The 20,394-nt window shown below is 38.3% G+C and overlaps 1 protein-coding gene across 3 annotated transcripts in view; it reads right to left on the bottom strand.

Moving 5' to 3' along the window:
- shoc2 (SHOC2 leucine rich repeat scaffold protein) overlaps nt 1-20,394 on the bottom strand; it is a 38,749-nt gene that overhangs the window by 16,594 nt on the left and 1,761 nt on the right. The window contains exons 1-2 of one of the 3 annotated variants that reach the window (XM_036216095.1): nt 11,601-11,687; nt 11,169-11,379 (exon numbers count right to left, since the gene is read on the bottom strand). The exons of 1 other annotated variant lie outside the window; for it this stretch is intronic. The gene's annotated coding sequence lies outside the window, so the exon portion shown is untranslated. Of the gene's footprint in view, nt 1-11,168; nt 11,380-11,600; nt 11,732-20,394 lie in introns of those variants that run through there. One more of the 3 variants, XM_024259424.1, reaches the window with a different exon arrangement.

Raw genomic sequence — 20,394 nt, 5'->3', positions numbered from 1 at the left:
TTTTTTTTTTACTGAAGGACAAAATATTGTGACAGATGCATTGACTGGTGGATTAGAAGAGGCACTGCTGTAATACTCAAGCAATGCTAACAACTGATGCTTTCAGTTTCAGACCAGAAAAGTTCCAAGACAAGGATAGACCGATTAGAAGTAGTTCAATGAAGCTGCAACGTGCACAAAAGAACTGATTTTTTCCCGTTCGTCTCCAGCTGAGGCTGTGAACTCTCTTCAGCATTAGCTGGTCAGGCAGAGTTTGACACATGCAATGAATGTGGTGATGTGTAAAATGGTGAAATGACAGATCTACCTTCTGAAAAAAATAAGAGGTGATTAAGTTACTTAGCAAATCCTTCCACCAGTTTTTGGTCAGACAGGTGGATTTGTGGTGCTCAATAACAATGTGCAAGTGTAGCCTCAGGGAATGACCACATGTGTATAAAACAGATATAAACAAGTCAGAATGTAAATTCTGTGAACACAAGCTCTTATTATGAGATGACATTAATCACACTTGTATTTTGATTTACTTGCCAATTACTTTGTTGCTTCAGTTTGAAGCCCTAGAGCTCCAGTCCCCACAAACTCCATAGTCAGAATTAATGTCACAATCTAAGACTGTAAGCAGGTCAAATTGGTCTTTCAATTTAATTTTTAACAAAGCTGCAGTTTACAAAAACCAAGTCCACAAGATATCAACCAAAGACTACACATGAATAGCTGGACACGGACACAAGGAATCAGATTAACCCCTAATGCTCTCTCCAGATGACCCCAGCCTTACATTGATGTGTGATCCCCCCATAACAAAGGTGGACAGGATTTCATGTCTGCCACAGACACCAGTGAAGTAATTAATAGAACAGCTTTGTATTAACTTTAATAGTAGACGCTCTGTGACATTACAGAGCTGCTGTTGATCTGAAAAAGACCCCCCCCCGGGAGAGAGCTGCATCTTTACTGTCAGTGATATAAAGATAATAATTCTAAACATTAAAATGTTTTTAAGTTCTTTTTGTCATGATTTCATATAAAAATGAATCCTAAATACTAAATCTGTCCTTGCTTTCTCGCATGTTTTGAGTTTACAGTTAGAAGACAAAGACACGTTCATGCTGTTTATGAATTGATTTTATGACATTTCTTTTTTTTTTTTATTCTAGAAAAGACTTCTCTTTCTCATCTTGTTTAGACTACAGGTGACTGACGGACTGAGATTCGATTTTTTGGCCATATCGCCAGCCCTATTCATAGATCAACAATCGATTCATAAAAATATAGATCGATCTAGCACATAAAGTTAAAGTCCGCTAGCTTAATGCCAACTTTTAATGGAATTCCCCATAGGATGGCCAATGCTAACGCTCGGTCGACCTAAACATACACTGCTGATTAAATGAACATATTTATAAACTCACACTTATGAACTTTCCAAACTCTTATAAGGAAACTTTTTTTTTTTAATAACAATTTGTTGTCCAAAGCACAATTTTTTGCTCATACTTTCTTATTCTTCTGGAATAAGGTGTTCTGCTCATTGACTGTATAAGTAGGAACCGGACTGCTCAACCCCTCCCTTCTCGTGCTCGGAACAGGAAGAATCCATGGGTTCCAAGAAGGCCCAAGTCTCATAGACTTCCACTGAGAAATAGACTGTTATTCCTCAGTCATTGTATTTGTCAGAATAACCATTCTGGCTCTGATGCTTCCTTCTTAGCACGTTCATTCATTCATTCATCTTCTTGACCGCTTCGTCCCTTTCGGGGTTACGGGGGTGCCGGAACCTATCCCAGCTCCTGATGGGCGAAGGCGGGGTACACCCTGGACAGGTCGCCAGTCTGTCGCAGGACCTCAATCACACACCCATCCACTCTCACATTCACACCTAGGGACAATTTAGAGTCACCAATTAACCTATGAAGCATGTTTTTGGACGGTGGGAGGAAGCGGGAGTCCCCGGTGAAAACCCACGCATGCACGGGGAGAACATGCAAACTCCACACAGAAAGGTCCCAGCCGGGATCCGAACAGGGGCCTTCTCGCTGTGAGGCAAGAGCGCTAACCACTGCGCCACCGTGCAGCCCTTGGCACGTTCTTTTAATTCAATTTTTTTAAAGATATTTTTTCTTTATCGCTAGTTATTAAAGTTCTAAACTGACCAATCAGATGCCTCAGTAAAAGCATGTGGAGGCCGCTGGCCCTGCCTCCAACGATTGATTGACAGATGTCCCTGAGCCGCTTTCAGTGGAAGGGGTGTGGCTTTCAAACAAGCCAGGACAAGCTCACTCATGATTGGTGACAGCAGTTCCATTAAAAACGTGACTCAGCACAACTCGGACTAATCGCTGTCGAGTAGCGACAATCAGTTGCAATATGGTGATAGACGTATCAGGAAGTGACGGCGACGGCTCTGGGCTGATTTTGTGAGGGGCGAAGGTAATGAATTTCCTATGGGGGGATTCAACGCTTGTCATGTCCAGTTCGTACTTATGCAGTCAATGGTAATGCTGTAGCGCGATCGCCACATAGTGGCGCCACCTAGTGGCCAAACTGAAACGTCCTCCAGGAGAAGCAGAACAATGTTTCCAATGTTAATGATCTGAACATTTTAGTTAGAACTTCTCCTTTAGAGAATCCATGTAACACTGGATGATATTAACAATCTCATTATTTCACTGATACATTTACAGGATGTGAACTGGATCAGATTAATACAAATATATTCAAATCATATAGTAGATTATTAATGTATTTCTAAACAAATGTGTATAAATGTGTAAACTCAAAATTGAATTAAATCAAATTGAATTGAGTGGATTGAAAGAATCTAAAAAAAATTTAACTGAATGGATCCAAGTTCTGGTGAACCAAATCAAATATATTCTGGAAATTATTATTGATATCCTGCCCTGAAGCACACTGCATCCTACTTTTTGTGCAAACTTAAGACATACTTTATGTAAATATGTTAGTTGACCTAAGCTTCATATAGTCCACTTTACATCCAGATTATGCAGTTGACTCTGAAGTTACTTCAGTGTCTTTACTCAAAATAGCTTTTAAAAAATGATCCACTTTCTCCATTTGTTTCTGATCACAAAGTGAAAGAACAAGCACATTTACAGAAGTGGAAAAACAAATAGCACATCAAAACCAAGAAAAACAACTTTGCACCGTATTTGTAAACAGTAAAGCACCCAACCGGTACTACGATGCACAGACATGTAAAGCTGACATGGGGTACTTGATTATACTGTTTACTGGTCAAGCAAAAAGACCAATCCCAAGACAAAGTGCATGTAGGTTTAACACCATCTTTTGCGGCAGAGGCAAACAATGTTAGATCAATAACTTGGTTGCTTTTCTTGCTCATTAGGACAAATGCAGGACTGCTGCTGAAATGTTCTGGTTGGGTTATAACTGTAGCTCAGCTAGAATAGCATATCTCTGGACTGCTATCTCTGTTAGGTCTTTCCTGCTGCACCTTGATGCTTGTGTAAAGCTCTCCAGCAGCAGAACAAGCCAGGCTGGGACAGGAAGAGAAGCAGGTTTGGCTCAGGATCTGAGCAAAGAGAAAAGGTTAGGACTGCTGAGAGTAATCTTTAGAAGTGCTGTTCAAAGTATGAATCTCTGCAGCAACAGGTCCTGACCTTTGGAGCAAAAGAAACTTGTTTTAGTCAACAGGAACAACACTTCAGCATCAACATAACTTACTTTGTTCTGTAAAAACACATGCATACAGAAATGGAGATTTGAGATCAAGCACAACAGAAACATGTCAACAACTAAGAACACTGAAGGAATATCTACAGACCAACCAGAATGCTCTGGCTATGTAAACTTGAGTGAGCGAGCCACTTCCTTTTATGGTTGTACTCTTTGTCCTTGTACTGACAAACTGCAGGTGCTTGTGTAACTCGTAAAGCTTTTTCTTACTCTCCAAAGAATTACTCTGAAGTCCTTAAAACTAATTAAGGAGTGAAGACAAAAAAACAAGAATACAAAAATCCTCACAAGTAAATTCTAACTTTGAAGAGATCTTATCAGAAAGATATTGTAAATTTATTTAATGTTCATAATTTTGACTGGAATTTTTACCCTCAGCAATTCAAGTTCCTCTTTTTAGGGTTTGTAAAATTAAGCTGTTAAAATTCTGCATTAACCAAGTCAAGCAGACTTTAGATTCAGGGCCCTGGTTTCTACAAAAACAAATGTTACTTAGCAGGGGTGTGATGAGGCCTGGGAAATAGAAACCATAACAACAAAAATTAATCTAACGCAATAGACTTTTATTTTGAAGGGTCCAAAAGTAGCATTCGCCAGTTGAGAGAATTTTCTCCCCTTTGGCGAAAAAAAGTTAGAGGGTTAGTCGCTACATGGCAAGTAAACTTAGCTTGAACGTAGTCCTGTTTATTAGCTCTTCTTTTGCTGAATTTATTTTTGTTTTTTACTCGTCTACCAACCGCAAAAGAGGTAAACAAGCACCTGTGGTCACGTCACCTGTGCAGCGTTTAGCTTTGGCTGATGAAACAGCAGAAGTCAGAACTGGAGGATAAACCTGTAAGACCTGCAGCAGCAACAGACAGATTTTAAAAAGTGCTGATTTGGAAATAGCGCTGTTAGATGCTGATGCTAATAATAATGAGAAGCTAACGAGGTGTTCTGTCTGTCAAAAAAAAAAAGTATGAAAGTGTGAAAAAGTATTTGCCCCCTTCCTGATTTCTGTTGGGTTTTTTGGGTTTTTTTTTTTTTTTACATATGAATCGCACACAAATGTATCAAAGAATCAAACCAATTTTAATATTGTTTAGAGACAACCCAATGGAATACAAAATACGGTTTCAAAATGATTATTTCATTTACCAAATGGGGAAAAAAATTACAATCCTATCTGGCTCTGAATGAAGACGTAATTGACCCCTGTGTTAAATCACAGAATAACTGTGACTAATCCCAATGTTTGGACAGATGAGGTCAATTTCACAAGCCAATCCCACTCCCGATTACCACCAGACTTGATCAATCAAGAAATCACTCACATGGAATCTGTCAGAGAAAGTAAAGTAGGCTACAAGATCTGAAAAACCAACACATCGTGACATGATCCAAAGAAATTCCAGAAGAAGTCAGAAAGAAAACAGTTGGAATCCATCAGTCTGGAAAAGTTTATAAAGCCATTTCCAAGGGTTTGGGGCTCCAGCGAATTCCCATCAGTTATTATTCACAAATGGAGAAAACTGGGAACAGTGGCAAACCTTCCCAGGAGTGGTCAACCGACTAAAATGACTCCAAGAGTGCGATGACGACTCATCCAGGAGGTCACAAAAGAACCGCCAACAACCTCAAAAGAACTGCTGGCCTAATCTAAGGTCAGTTTTCAAGTTTCGACCATAAGAAAGAGACTGGAAAAAAATGGCATCCATGGGAGAGCTCCCCTGCTGTCAGCAAAGAATACAACGGCTCGTCTCACTTTACCAAAAACCATCTTGATGGAGACTTTTGGAGAAACAATCTGTGGACTGACGAGTCACAAACAGAACTTTTTGGAATAGGGCTGCCACGATTAGGGTTTTTTTTTTAGCTATTTTAGAGTCTAGCTAGTATTTCAGCTGGTTGCTAGCTGTTTTGGCTAACTTGGGCTTATTTTCAGTTTTTTAGGCTAATTTGGCGTTTAATATTTAGCTGGCTATCAGCTTCAGCGTTTTTAGCTATCAATTTCAGCATCTTCAGCAGCCAAATTCAGCCTACAGCATTTACATTAGCATAATCACAGGTAATACTATATATCTAGCTTTTAGTAAGTTTAAAGCTAATGATGGTTAAGATGTGTGCTTTACATCAGTTTGCGCATGACCCGATTAGTTGACTAATCGGAAAAAAATAATCTGTAATTTGTCGACTATTAAAATAAACGTCTGTGGCAGCACTATTTTGGAAGGTGTGCCGCCCGTTACAGCTGCTGTAAAAAAAAAAGCATTGTGTTTAATAAAAAGGACATTATGCCAACAGTGAAACATGGTGGTGGCAGTGTGATGATCTGGGGCTGCCTCAGGACCTGGACAACTTGTGTTGTGATTGATGGAAGAATGAATTCTGCTGACTACCAGAAGATTTTGAAGGAGAACATCGAGCCATCAGTTCTTGCCCTCAAACTCAAGAACTCTTGGATCTTGCAGCATAACAATGACCGAAAGCACACCAGTAAGTCCACCTTTGAGTGGTAAAAAAAAAGACAAAATAAAGGTTTTGGAGTAGCCATGTCAAAGTCCGGATTTAAATCCTATTAAAAGGCTGTGGTGTGGTTCATGCTAGAAAACCCTCTAATATGGCAGAGTTGAAGCAATTCGTCCAGGAGGAGTGGGTTAAGATTCCTCCAGAGAGATGTGGAAGACTCATCACCAATTGTCGCAAACGCTTGATCTCTGTTATTGTTGCAAAGGGTGTCCCGACCCGTTATTAGGCTCGGGGGGGGGCAATTATTTTTTTTGTGCTTTTCATAAGTAAAATAATCATTTTTGAAACATAATTTTGTATTTCCTCGGGTTGTCTCTGAAGGATATTAAAATTGGTTTGATGATTTGAGACTTTTGTGTGATTCATATGCAAAAAAAAAAACAAATCAGGAAGGGGGCAAATACTTTTTCACTGCATTGTGTATATATATATATATATATATATATATATATATATATATATATATATACTGATTATCCTTATTATCATCATTATTATTTTCAGTGGGAAAATCATTAATATAAATCAAATGTCAAAAATAAAAAATATGTGCAGATTATAATCATCAGAAAAGTCATTCCCATGAATCTGACTTTAGGAAATTAAAAAGTGAAGTGACATATTAAGAGAAGTTGCCCAAGGTCTGTACTCCTCATGGTTTTGCATATATAACAATAAAGATATAATGATAACTGATGATAAAAATGTGTTCATGCCATTTATAACTTACTTTGATACAATTTAATTTTCTTAAAACAATTTCAGAAAAAGTTCAAACAGTAAAATGCCTTAGCTTTTTCGGTGTAAAATAGTGTTATCATGTGGCCGGTAAAAACTATGTCTGGTCATTAGATTTTTTCTTCTTTTAATCAACAGGCCAATTTGGCTGGTGGCTCAAAAGTTAAATTTCAGCCCGTGTGTGTAGATATTTCAGTTATTTAAAATCCAACAAAAAACACAGTAACATACTCTGCAAATTGTGCAGAAGGCAGGTTCCTTCTAAAACTGGAAATACTGCTAACCTTTTTTTTATCACCTGAAGCTGTGTTACAGAGCATGCTCAATTCCAGACTGAAACAAACAATAATTCTCCATCAAAAATATCAAAGTTCAGTCCTGCACAGCAGCACCAGTCTACACTACGGGAAGAAATTCTAAAAAATAGCTTTTAGTTCCCAGCTGACAAAAATGTTATGTTTGTGCTGTAAAACTTGAAGACATTAGAATGCTTTAGTTTTAAAAGGAACTGATCAACTTTTATTGTTCTGTTTAATTTATGTTCCCCTTTGAAACTTGGAAAAGCTTGCTTAGTGCAGGGGTGTCAAACTCAATCACAAGGGTATCAAAATCCAAAACACGCCTTAGGTCACGGGCCGAACAGGATAAACATTTATTGAACACTCTAAAACTACATTTTTAAAACTTTAAAACCATAACTTCTAACATAATTATGAACTAGATATATAACATTACCTGTGATAATGCTAGTGTGAATGCTTTAAGCTGAATTTGACCGTTGAAGATGATAGTGCTGATAACTGAAAATGCTGAAATTGATAGCTAAAAACTCTGAACTTCATAGTTGAAAACAGTGAAGTTAATATCCAGCTAAAATATTAGCTAAATGCCAAATTAACCCAAAAAGCTAAAAGAGAAAAAAAAAAGGAAAGTTACTCAAAACAGCTAGCATGTAGCAGAAAAAAATAGCTAAACTTAAAAAAAAATGTAATATAAAAACCTTAATTAGCCAACACAGCATGTAGCTGAAATATTAGCTAAACTCCAAAATATCCTAAAAACTCTTAGTTAAATGCCAAAATAGTCCAAAAAGGTGCAGAATGCCAATTTTTAAAACTTTAAAACTGTAACTTTTTAACATAATTATGAATAATAAAAAGGCAGGAATATTATTTCAGAATAAATCAACTTAAATCTTAAATAACTTTCAATATTTTACTCTCCATAAAAATATATTTTGTCTAAATTATACAAGTTGGAAATAAGAAAAAGATAACATCGAACCATTAATAACAATAAAATAAAAAGAGGTGGAGGGCCGGATCCAGTCCCCGAGCCTCATATTTGACATGTGCTCTAGACCAACTTATTACACAGGTTGTACCTGTGCAAACTAACTTTTTGATTTAGTTTTTTTTTTTTTTGATGCATCCACACACATTTAAAACCACATTTTGCTGCTAAAATGTTGTTCATTTGCAGCTGCTGCAGCCACTGAAAGTAAAAGGAGACACTTGGACTGTGCAGTCATTGCTGCATGAAATGTGGTTTATAGATGCATTGAGTTTTTTAAGGGTCTCAACTAGAAATGCATTAGAACCAGTCACAAATTCGTTACAGCATGTTCCAAATTATTATGCAAATGATGTTTCTGTGATCCTCAAATAACATAATTTTCAAGTCACTAACTAGTAGAGTAAATATTAAATGTAATTGAATGATTCTCCTAAAGAAAACAGTATTTTTTTTTCCAAAATAAAAACTTTCAAATGTACTGTTCCACATTTTTACACAAAAGAGTTCCACAACATTTGATAGATTCCAAAAAAATGGAGTAACGGATCACTAGCCACGGTTCGACCCACAAGTTTACCCTCTTCCCCCCCGCCGCGTACCTCGCATGTGCATTATCAAAACTGTCTGTCCACACCGAATGCAACTGGCATTAAATTCATGTACTCTACATTGTCTCTTTTTGGACATGTTTCTTGATGGTTATCCAAAAGTCTGTTAACCTGAAGCTCTCCTCGCGTGTGGGAGGAGCTTCCATCAAAAACATTTCTAGACGTTGTCATGGAGGACGTGGATACTGAGAGATCAGGTTTATTCATTTTGAAGAGCTGAATAAAATCCTCAGTGCACGTCTCCGTGTCTGGGTTCAGATCTCCCTACATTTTAATATAGGGATATAATATTAACGTTAATGTTTGTATTAATGGCCAAATAAAAATAGTGTACCCAAAACAATGTGGTCACAAGGGTAAAATGGACAGAAAAAGTTCAAATCAGTCTGAAGAAGATTAACAAAATAAAGAAAATGTTTTATTCTCACAGCTAGAGATGCACATTTTTTAGTGCTACGTGCCACAACGACGACAACAACAAAAACTATTTTGGGGGGGTGGGGGGTGGGGGTGATGACCAGAACTAAAGTAGTCCTAAATGTTGCAAATGTTGCATTTTTTAAGCTTTTATTTTGTTTTATTTCCATCATGTTGGATTCTATGATTAGACATTGGAATTTTCATAACTCAGCAGGTAGCTTTAAAGATTAGCTGTTTTGGCTAATTTGTGCTTTTTTTGCTTTTTAGGTTATTTTGGATTTTAGCGAATATTTCAGCTACATGCTAGTTGTTTTGGTTACCTTACACTTTTCCCCCTTTTTTAGGCTAATTTGGCATTTAGCTAATATTTTAGCTGGCTTTCAGCTTCAGTGATTTCAGCTATCAGCTTCAGCGTTTTTAACTATCAATTTCAGAATCTTCAGTGACCAAATTCAGTTTACAGCATTCACACTAGCATTATCACAGGTAATGTTATATATCTAGTTCATAACTATGTTACAAAGATCCAGTTTTAAAGTTTTTAAAATGTATTTTTAGAGTGTTCAATAAATGTTTATCCTGTTCAGACCCCGACCTAAGGTGTTTTTTAGATTTTGCCCCCTTGTGCGATTGAGTTTGACACTCCTGATCTAGAATTATATTTTGTACTGCATTTCCCCCATTGTGGCTAATCTTTAGAACCCAAGTCTTACGGTGTCTGAGGGACCACTGTGGATCAAAGTTGGGAAACTTAAATAATGATGTTTTATGTTATATGCATGAAGGTTTTGAGAACTTTCCTGAGTGAATTTGCCCATTACTGGTCATGCTGGCAAACATGTATAAATAAATGAATGCTGAATAACTACTTACAGAACCAGCAGAGCTTACCAGCACTTTGCTCATTCTACAAGTTCAAACTGCACAACGGGTTGATGTACAAATTAGGTCTGTCCTAAAAAGAGCATTTTGAAAAAGGGCTAATGCATGTCCATCAACACCACCATGAAAAGCTTCTCACACACTCATTACTGAGGAAACCTCCATTATGGATATCCCGGATCCATCTGCGAAAGGACAATTAGTCCAGAGTGGAGCTCTCATTTTTCTAGAATCCTGAATGTATGCTCTCATCAGAAACGAGAAAACTGCTGTTGTTTCGACGTGCATTCACACGCGCACATTCCAAAGCTACAAGTGAGTGTTGTTGCTGCTGCGTGTGCGTGAGGAGGTCACATCATTCCTGCCATGAACAACAGTACAATCCGTCTCAGTGGTTGTGCGTGGGACTCGGCGACAAACATGCAAAAGCAGTAGAGACGGATCCCGCTCATCCACGGCTGCGTGCGTGAGCAGATGATTCTGGGAAACAGATTACCGACAGATCGGCAGCCACTGGGTCAGGAAGTCAAGGCGCACTTGGAGATGGATTTATTTATTTACATAACAGACAGCGAGAAGACGCAAAGCGCCCGCGCTGGCTGTGCTGTCATGCTAATCCCCGAGGATACAAGTCAGAATGTGACTTTTGACCTGCCTTCGTAAACGAGTCAATTCAACAGAGCATGCTAAAATGCATATTGTTGGCCTAACCAGCGATGCGACCAACAAACAATCTATAATGGAGTTAAATTTGAACGTAAAAAGCGGCTGATATAAAGGCAGGAAATAACATCCGCTGTGCGAAACGTCAAAAGCCAATCAGACGTCAGATATTCCAGACTGCTAACGTCAGCTAGCAAGCAGGTTAGCTAGGCAGCAGATAGCAACATTTTCTGAGAAACCGGGAAAACTACCGTCCTGTTCGGAGTGACATTACCAAACAAGGCCTCATTACGCTCCGACTTTCGCTTTTCACGTTTTTCGTAAACGTACCCAGCGGTTAGCGTGATGGCAGGCAGAGCCGTGCTGACCGTAGGCCCGAGCGGAGCGGCTGTCGGGCGCAGACCAACCCCATCCACCGTGAGGGGAAATCTGTGCTGCAGCCCGCTGACTGCGGGCAGCGGACCCCCCCAGCAGCGGAGGCGAGCGACGCCCCAGCCCGAGCAGACACAAAGCCGGCCTGCGGACTGACACCGCCGGAGGGCTGCGTTTTCCCCCAGAAAAGGTGAAGGGGAAAAAGAAAACAGTCAGAAAAACAGCGGCCATTCCGAAGCCGAACAAAGAGTGCGTTCGTTTTCTCCACCGGTAAAACGAGATTTTAACGCTCAGCGAGAGGTTGGTGGAGACCCCCCACCTGTCCGGCGTTGTGTTAGTGCTGGGGGGGTCACATCATCCACTATTGATGGGGTAAAATAGCAGATTTACCTTCAGAGGTGTGACTCCGCCATCCTCGCTGCTTCCTCCTCTTTTCCTACACTGCTGATCACGCCCCGCCCCTCTCCTGCCACCAAACTGCGTCATCAGCTCGTCCAACCAATGTTATCACGAGACTTCCCAGCGCTTTCCCCAGACCCGCTTCAAACATGACTTTAACCTATAAACCCTCCAAGAAAGGGAAAGCAACAAAACTATCAAGATTCTTTACCGATTACCTCCATCTTCTTCTTTTGGTTTCAGCTTTTCCCTTCAGGGGTCACTTCAGCCAATCAGCTTCCTCACGTCTGCATTCACTGCATCCATAAAACTCTATTTGGTCTTCCTCTAGACCAGGGGACCCCAAATTTTTTCTTGTGAGGGCCACTTAACTGTATTCTTCTCTGATGGGGGGCCGGGTTCGGTTTGTAGGCTAACAGTAAAAGTGTGTTAATCAAAGCCTAAATGTAACCCTTTACAGTTTTCCAGAAATCCACACACAGCCATGTTTTAAATAATTTCATTTCTGCAATCTTCATAAAAAAAAATTAAAACTAAAACATTTAAAAAACTACATGTATAGCATTACCTGCGATAATGCTACTGTGAATGCTGTTATCTGAATTTGGACACTGAAGATGCTAGTGCTGATAGCTGAAGAGGCTGAAATTGATAGCTAAAAGCGCTGAAGTTAATAGCTAAAATGCTGAAGTTGATAGCTGAAATGGTTAAAGCTAATAAAAAAACACTCAAGTTGATAGCTAGCTAAAATTTAGTAAAATGCCAAATTATTCTAAAAAAACTGAAAAAAAATCAAAATTAGCCAAAGCAGCTAGCATGTACCAGAAATATTAACTAAATACCAAATTAGCCTAAAAAACTGGTAAAATGGGTAATTCAGCCAAGACAGCTAGCATAAGGCTAAAATATTAGCAAATCTCCAAAATAGCCCAAAAATCCTTTGTAGCTGCTAGAACAGTCAAAAAAGCAGCCCAGTCTCAGTAAAATGCGTACATATGCCACGATTTGGGAAATACCGTGTATAATATACGCCAAAACCGGTTATGCGTGCATAAAATACACGCGGTCCTAAACGTGTCAAAGTCTGTTTTCCACGTTTGACACGTCCCCTGGTGGAGGCGTGAGCATCACAGACAGCCCCACAAACGAACAATTTGCTTTTCTAACCCTAACCATAACCGTAATCCTAACCTTAACCAGGAACGACGTCATTTAGAAAAGAGCCGGAGGATTTCTGACCACGTGATAAAAACAAAACCTAAAAAGTCGTGTATATTGTACGCCGCCGCAACCTATTCTCTACCATTGCGTATCATATGCACGCAAAAAGCGTGTTTGGCGTATATTATACACGGTATTTCAGAATGCAAAGTCGTGGAATATGTACGCATTTTACTGAGAGTGTGTTGCAAAAAAGTTAGCATAAAAAGAGCTGAATATTTTAATAGCTGAATGATCTAAATATCTGAAAGAGCTGAAGAAGTATGGACATCCAAAACCATACGGAAGAAGCATTAATAAAACAAATGTGAAGATAAACTAGAAAAGTCGCATTACCTGCAACAATGCTAGAGTGAACGATTTTTGTTTAAAGTAGTTGCTGAAAATGCTGAAGCTTTTTGCTGAAAAGGGCGGCGTGATTTACTTTAATTGCTGAAGGGATTTGCTGAAAATGCAAAAACTATATGCAAAATGTTGAATTTTCTAAAATACTGGAAATTTCATTACAGAACTATGAAAGAGTGCTCAAGTTGACCTAAATTTCTGAAAATGTTGTAGTAAAATTGCTTAAAAATCTCTAATACATGCCAATATAGCAAAAGCATTTAGTGTGTTGCTTGAATGTGAGCTAAACTCCAAATTAGCCCCAAAAACCAGTGGTAGATGCCAAATTAGCTTTAAAAAAGCTTGCTCGTTGCTTAAATACTAGCTAAACTCCAAAATAGCCTAAAATCCCCCAGTTAACTAAATTAGTCAATAATGTTAGCATGTTGCTAAAATTGAAGCTAAACACTAAATTAGCCTATAAAAACCTCAGTAAATGACAAATTCACCAAAAAACATTAGCATGTTGCTTAAATACTGGCTAAACTCTAAATGAGCTTTAAAATTCCAGTAGATAACAAATTAGCCAAACTTCTTAGCATGTTACTAAAATATTAGCTATACTCCAATTTTTTTGAAAATGACAATAAAAGATTGAAACATAGCCCGTGAATATATTTAAAGGTTTGTTGCTAATCTACTTAAAATGTTGCATTTAAAGGCTTTCTCATTCAATTCCTATGGGGCATATTTTGCTCAATATTTCAAAAGTTTATGAATACCATAAATAAAAGCAGTAATGTCTTGAATGAGCTGAGCATCTTGATACCAAGATTGCTGAAATCGCTGAAAGTGTGATTGAGTTTTTACATGCTGAAAAACGTACAGAAAGGAGCAGGAGAATCACTTTAGTGTGAATGCTTACTAAGCAATCACACAATTACAAAAACATGATGATGCAGTAATTAGAAAGTTAGTTAACACCAGAAACATTTTCAGAGATTGCATATGTTCAAACAACATTCCAAATGTGACCAAAATGTTTACATTTCTTGATTTTTTCAAATCAACTCAGAGTAGTATTTTTAACCCTGTCTATCATGACATCATTGAAAATAGATAGAAAATTTGATTAGTTTGATATTTCACCAAATGTTAAATGTTACAGTGCTTACACACCAGCTGCATCAATTAAGTAACGACTTTCAAAGAAAAGTCTATGCAAACAGAATCAGAATTTCAAGCTTCTGCATTCAGAACACTCATGAGTGAGCTGTCAGGAGTCTGAGATCTGTCTTCTCCTCTGACCACCGGCAGGAGCTGTTTCCGGAGTATTGAACACACTGCATCTCCCAGCTGCCCCAGCGCACACTCCCCAGATGCCCCTCAGCTGACTGTCATCTGACTACCACCTACCTGTTACTTAAGCAGTGCACAGAGCCTCACTCTGTGTGAAGTATTGTTTTGTGCCACCTTGTCTGCAGTACTGAGTGTTTCATTCTGGACCTGATCTTTTGTTTCTGACCCTTTGCTTGCTGCCTGCCCTGACCCTCGCCTGAACCCTGACCGCTCTAGTCCGTTCTTGGATGATCTCATGCTCGTGATTGACCTCTGTCCTGATCTAGCTTTGTGGGCTCTTAGCTGTGCTTAGTTCCTGTCTGAACTACTAAACCTGCTGCACGTGGAACCAGCTGTCTGCCCATTTGTGACATGTGCGTTGCCACGCAAGTTTTTAAAGGCTCTGCCTACAAATCAGACGTTCAATGATAGAGTGCCGAAAATTCAACCGGCTGAACTTTTTCTTGCTGAATCACAGCAATGCAGGACTGTGACCAACCAGGGATTTGGTAGTGACATGTGGTAGCATCCTTTTCAAAACACAGAAGTGCCAACCCTTACAAAACATGATAACGGTGGTGAAATTAATAATTGCGGTTTGTGCTCGGTCAGATAAACATGACACCAAGACGGACATTTTTAGGAACAGAGCTGTGAAAACGGCTCTCTGTGGAGGGGTGCACAGCTGCCTGCACTTTGTAATTACTTATTAGTAAATAATCATTAGTAATAGACTATTTAAGTTGCAGCCTTTCAGCCCTCTGTGTCGTGTATCCCTGTTAGGACTATGGCTTTCCTGCATTAGCCGACACTGAGGTTTGCATATCTTTTGTTTTTTTAGTCTTTAGTTTTCTTGACGTTTAGCAGTTTTCCCTCTTGTAAGGTGTGTTTTTTGTTATTAATTAAGTACATCTGGCTCATTCCCGAGTCCCAGCCTGATTCTCTCTGCACCTGGGTTCCTGTCACTCCAGCCGTCACACGGCTGCAAACAAGTTCATTAAACTGCGTACAGCGCGGTTTGAACTTTGGCTGGTGTAAACGCAGCATCAGTCGTCGTTTGCACTGACCGCCATTTGCGCATTGAGTGGGCTGGTTTCTATAGGTATGTGTGAGATGATCTGCGCCAGCTGGCTCAATGCTAAAATATTAGCTAAACGTCAAATTTGCCACAAAAAAAAAAAAAAAAATCTAATTTTGCAAAAAAGCAGCTAGCATAATAATAAAATATCAGCAAAATGCCAAATTAGCCTAAAAAATCAGAAAAATATACAATTTTGAAAAAAACAGAACAGCTAGCATAATACTAAAACATCAAATAAACTTCGAATTAGCCTCAGAACCTTGAAAAAATGTTTAATTTTGCCAGAACAGCTAGCATTAGCTAAACTTCAAATTAGCCTATTTTAGCATCATCATAGATCTAAGCCTGAAGAAAAGGTCAAAATTGACGTGAACACCATTGAGATTGTTCCCACTTCTACATAACGCCGAGTTCACCTGGACAACAAAACTTGACTGGCCAGTACTGCTTCTTTCAAAAAGGTCAAACCAGACTCTTCTTTTTAAGAAAGCTTAAATCATTCAAGATCTACAATCTGGTGTTTTTACCAGTCAGTTGTTGCCAGTGTGGTTTTTTATGCAGTGGTTTGTTGGAGAACGATTTCATGGCAAGAGATGAGAGCTGCATACAAAAACTGGAGGAACGTGTGGGTCGCTGGTGGTTGATGGTGTTCCATCAGTGGAGACTGAGGAACATGTTGAAGGCCATCCTCAAGAGGAGCAGTCACAGCGACAGAATCATCTCACTGCGCTGCCGAACGGAGAGTTTAGAAGGTCTTCTATACCAATAACAGGCACTGCTGACAGAGGATCTTCATTCATTTTATCATTTTTATTGTTAGTATTTTAAGTTAGCTTCCTTATACAGTGTGCATTCACTGTTTTTATCTTGTTTTTATAGTGTACAGTAATTTATTTTTGTGTTTCAAAGTATGGTATGTGTGATTGTACGCCAACTGGACAACTACATTTCTCTGTATGGTGATCTGCCTAGTGCAGGCGTAACATTAACAGAAAAACAAAGTCACAGAAAAATGAACCAAGTAAAATCTGTCACATCATGTTTTTTGGTGAGGGTCAGAGAGAGTCACAGAATGTTTTAGGCACGCAAAAGACGAGCTAGTGTTGTGAAACTTCAACCACTTGCACAATCAAGCTTAGAAAAAATGTGTGCGTTTGAGCTTATCAGTGAAAATCAGTTTCTGAGATGAGTGCAACACCAATCAAAGCGTGGCGTTCTACATAGACGTAGAACACAAACTATCATGTGAGTTAAACTCTGCAGAAGAGCCTCTAGAGAACTTACATTTGTGACTAATACTTCTTTGACCTAATTATTCTTTGCTCGTTTCGTGAGTAGGTGCATGCTGACTGTCGCATCACCAGTGCATGGCCTGCATGAGTGCAGAGTGAATGTTATGCTTTAAACACACTTGCCTTTCATAAATGCACTGCTGCTCTCCATTCTGCATAAACTTCAAAAACCCAAAAAGATCAACATTTTTACTGTGGTTTATTTAAAGTTTAAAGAATTCGAGTGACAACTATAGACGGAACCTTGCAGGAAAATGGGGGTCGTCCTTTCATTAAAACCTCATGTCAAACAGCACCATCTAACAGCTTCCACTAGATACGGGAAGAATTTTTTTTTTCTTGTTCCCCAAAGCTCTGTCTACAGGAGTTCACATGATGAATATTTCTAACATTTTAAACTTTGTAGCCTTTACGGAACATGTCTCAAAGTCAAGGCCCGAGGACCAGATCTGGCCCTCAAGATCATTTTATTTTTATTGTTAAAGGCCCAATGTTGTCTTGCGTTAATATATTTTTATAGAGAGTAAAATATTGAAAGTTATTTAAGGTTTAAGTTGATTTATTCTGGAATAATATTCCTGCCTTTTTATTATTCACAATTACGGTTTTAAAGTTTTAAAAATTGTCATTCTGCTAGCTTTTGGAAATATTTTGGCATTTACTAAGATTTTTTAGGCTATTTTGGAGTTTAGCTAATATTTCAGCTACATGTTAGCTGTTTAGGCTAACCTAAGTTTTGTTTTGTTTTTTTAGGCTAATTTGGCATTTAGCTAATATTTTAGTGGCTATAAGCTTCAGCAGTTTCAGCTATCAACTTCAGCGTTTTCAGCTATCAACTTAGGTGTTTTCAGTTTTTAACTTCAGTATTTTCAGCTATTTACTTCAGTGTTTTCAACTTTTAACAGCAGTGTTTTCAACTATCAGCTTCAGGGTTTTTTCAGCATCTTCAGCAGCCAAATTCAGCTTACAGCATTCACACTAGAATTATCACAGGTAATGCTATATATTTAGTTTATAATTATGTTAAAAAGTTACAGTTTTAAAGTTTTAAAATATAATCTTACAGCGTTCAATAAATATTCATCCTGTTCGCTCCAGGACCTAAAGTGTGTTTTGGATTTTGGCTCCTTGTGTGATCGAGTTTGACACCCCTGATCTAACAGCTCCCTGTAGTTACGAGAATAAAAATCTTTTTTTTTCTTGTTCTCCAAAGCTCTGTCTACAGAAGTTCACGTGGTGAATCTTTTTAAGATTTTAACAACTTGAAACTCCTAAGGCACGTGCAGCTCCTTCAATCCTCCATTGTAGCTCTTTGGCTTTGAAGAGTAACACTGAATATAATTTGATTGTGTTTTTTTTAATGTTTTGTTTAATTTGTTTTAGGAAAATGACTTTCTACCTAAAAAAAACTCCAATATTGCAAGAGCTCATGCTTGTAATGTGGCCTGTAGTACATTATCTATATTGATTATCAATCAGAGGTATCTAAGTAAACGTCAGCACAGGTTTACAATGTGGAGAAATGCTGATCAGAACTCTTTTGATGAAAGTCACATGGTTGTTTTGTGTCCAGTAGGTTGCAGCTTCTGCATCAACACTTGTTGGTGTCCAACAGCTGCTATGAAAACTCTTCCATTAAAGCTGAGCCACTAACAGAACTTTTTAGAAAAGTACTAAGAATGTAGTTCACAACTTCATCTGCTGCCAGATTACTGAGAAGCAATGCACAAGGATAAAAGGCCTTTGTTATTTAAAGTCCCTGATTTACTGTTAAATCCCTCGTGAAACGCAAATAGACTAACTGTGTTTAACCAGTTTATGGTGGTGGTGTGTGTGGGGGGGGTCAATTGTTTCAAAGATGAAGAAAGAGCAACAACCTTCACCCTGAATCAGTCAGTTTGCATCATAGAAGTGTGGCTGTTTGTGTGTTTGTTTTGGGTTAACATTGAACATATCCATCTCTCACCATAGAAATACATTACAAAAACCAGTTCAACATGCACATTTTGACCAACAGGGCTGCTAATAACAGCTGAGGTTAACAGCAGTGATGGTTCACCATCAATCATTAACTATTCTCTTGGATTCCAGCCAGTCATTTATATTGACAGAATAAAGACTGTGCTTGTTAAACTTTTACACACACAAAAAAAAAAAATCATGCATTCATGCAAGCCAATGACAGTTCTATCGCTAATCTCTCTAAATTTCAAAGAGTTGTTGTTTCTCTGTGTTTCCTGGAGCTTCTTGATATCTGTCCCAGTGAAGGATTCATTTATAGCAGGTGACATTTTTTTCATTGCTGTGTGCTCAAATCTGACCTACAGTTGAGGATTTTCACGTTAGTGTTTTGATTACCCAGTTGTATTCTTAGATATTCCTGATCTAAGTTTGTGCACTCACTACCAAAGACCTTGTTTAATCTTTCTGCTTTCTTATAGCTCATTTATTTATCAGATAGAAGTTTTCAAACCATTTTTCTGTTGAGTTTGAAGTGATTCTGGCAGACGAGGCAGCTTAGCTTTCAGCACAGTTTAAGAGCTCCAGAGTCAGCTTAGGGATTTCAGTCAAAATAATCTTCTGACTATTGACTGCACGTCTAATAGTGAGAGGTGTCAGGCCCTTAAGGCTTCAGTCACAACTGTCCTTATGAGTGTGGGATGTCTGCAGGTTCTTGGATCTTTTTGATAATCGGCTGCAGCCCTCTGTCCTTTCTTTAGCTGCTGCATCTTCTCCTGCCATTAGACTTTCTGTTGATCTGCTGGACACGGCTCTGTGAACAGCAGCCTCCTTAGCTCTGAACTTTAGAGTCTTACCCAGACTATGGAGGATCCGTGATGAACTTCTGGATAGAAATCTGAAGTCTTCCCCATATGAACCAAACTAAACCAAGTTACTGACATGTGGGGAACCCGTGCAGGTGCTTTGAGTTTAGTAGATGATTTTTTTAATGTAATTTAAAGACACGTCTTTTAAACTTAGCTTTTACATAATCATTTAATTGACTTATTTTTATGGCTTTTATGATTCATAAGTTTTATTTATTTTATCTTGCTTATCTTTAAATTCTATGAAGTCCCTCATCCAATTTTTGCCACAGTGCAGCATTCATTTATTTTATATTGTAATTTTTATTGTTTTCTTAATTATTATTTTAACTAATGTTTTAATCTGTGCAGTGTACAAATTTCAGCCAGTGTTTCTGTTATTTTCTATTTGTATGCCTGTTTTATTATTGCTATAATATTAGCTTGATTGACTGGTTGATCGATTGATTGACATATTGATTGATTAGATCCAGTTTGAAACATTATGTCTGTCAAAAATCTGGACAGATTACTTGAGAGTTCTAATTTTCTGAAACCCTGTTTATGTGTGTTTTAGTAGCTGGAATCCTAAGTTATGTAACAATAAACAAATGAATACTTAAAATGTATTAAATAGATGGCCCTGAATGTAAATTATATGTTTAAATTTCTGATTGTAAGTATGGGAACGAAAACAACTTTCTATGATATTCTTTTTTTTT

Source organism: Oryzias melastigma, linkage group LG1 (genome assembly GCF_002922805.2).
Source record: "Oryzias melastigma strain HK-1 linkage group LG1, ASM292280v2, whole genome shotgun sequence".
In the NCBI taxonomy this organism is placed as follows: domain Eukaryota; kingdom Metazoa; phylum Chordata; class Actinopteri; order Beloniformes; family Adrianichthyidae; genus Oryzias; species Oryzias melastigma.
Note: the sequence above shows the minus strand (reverse complement) of the source record. Positions and strands in the feature narration are given on the sequence as shown.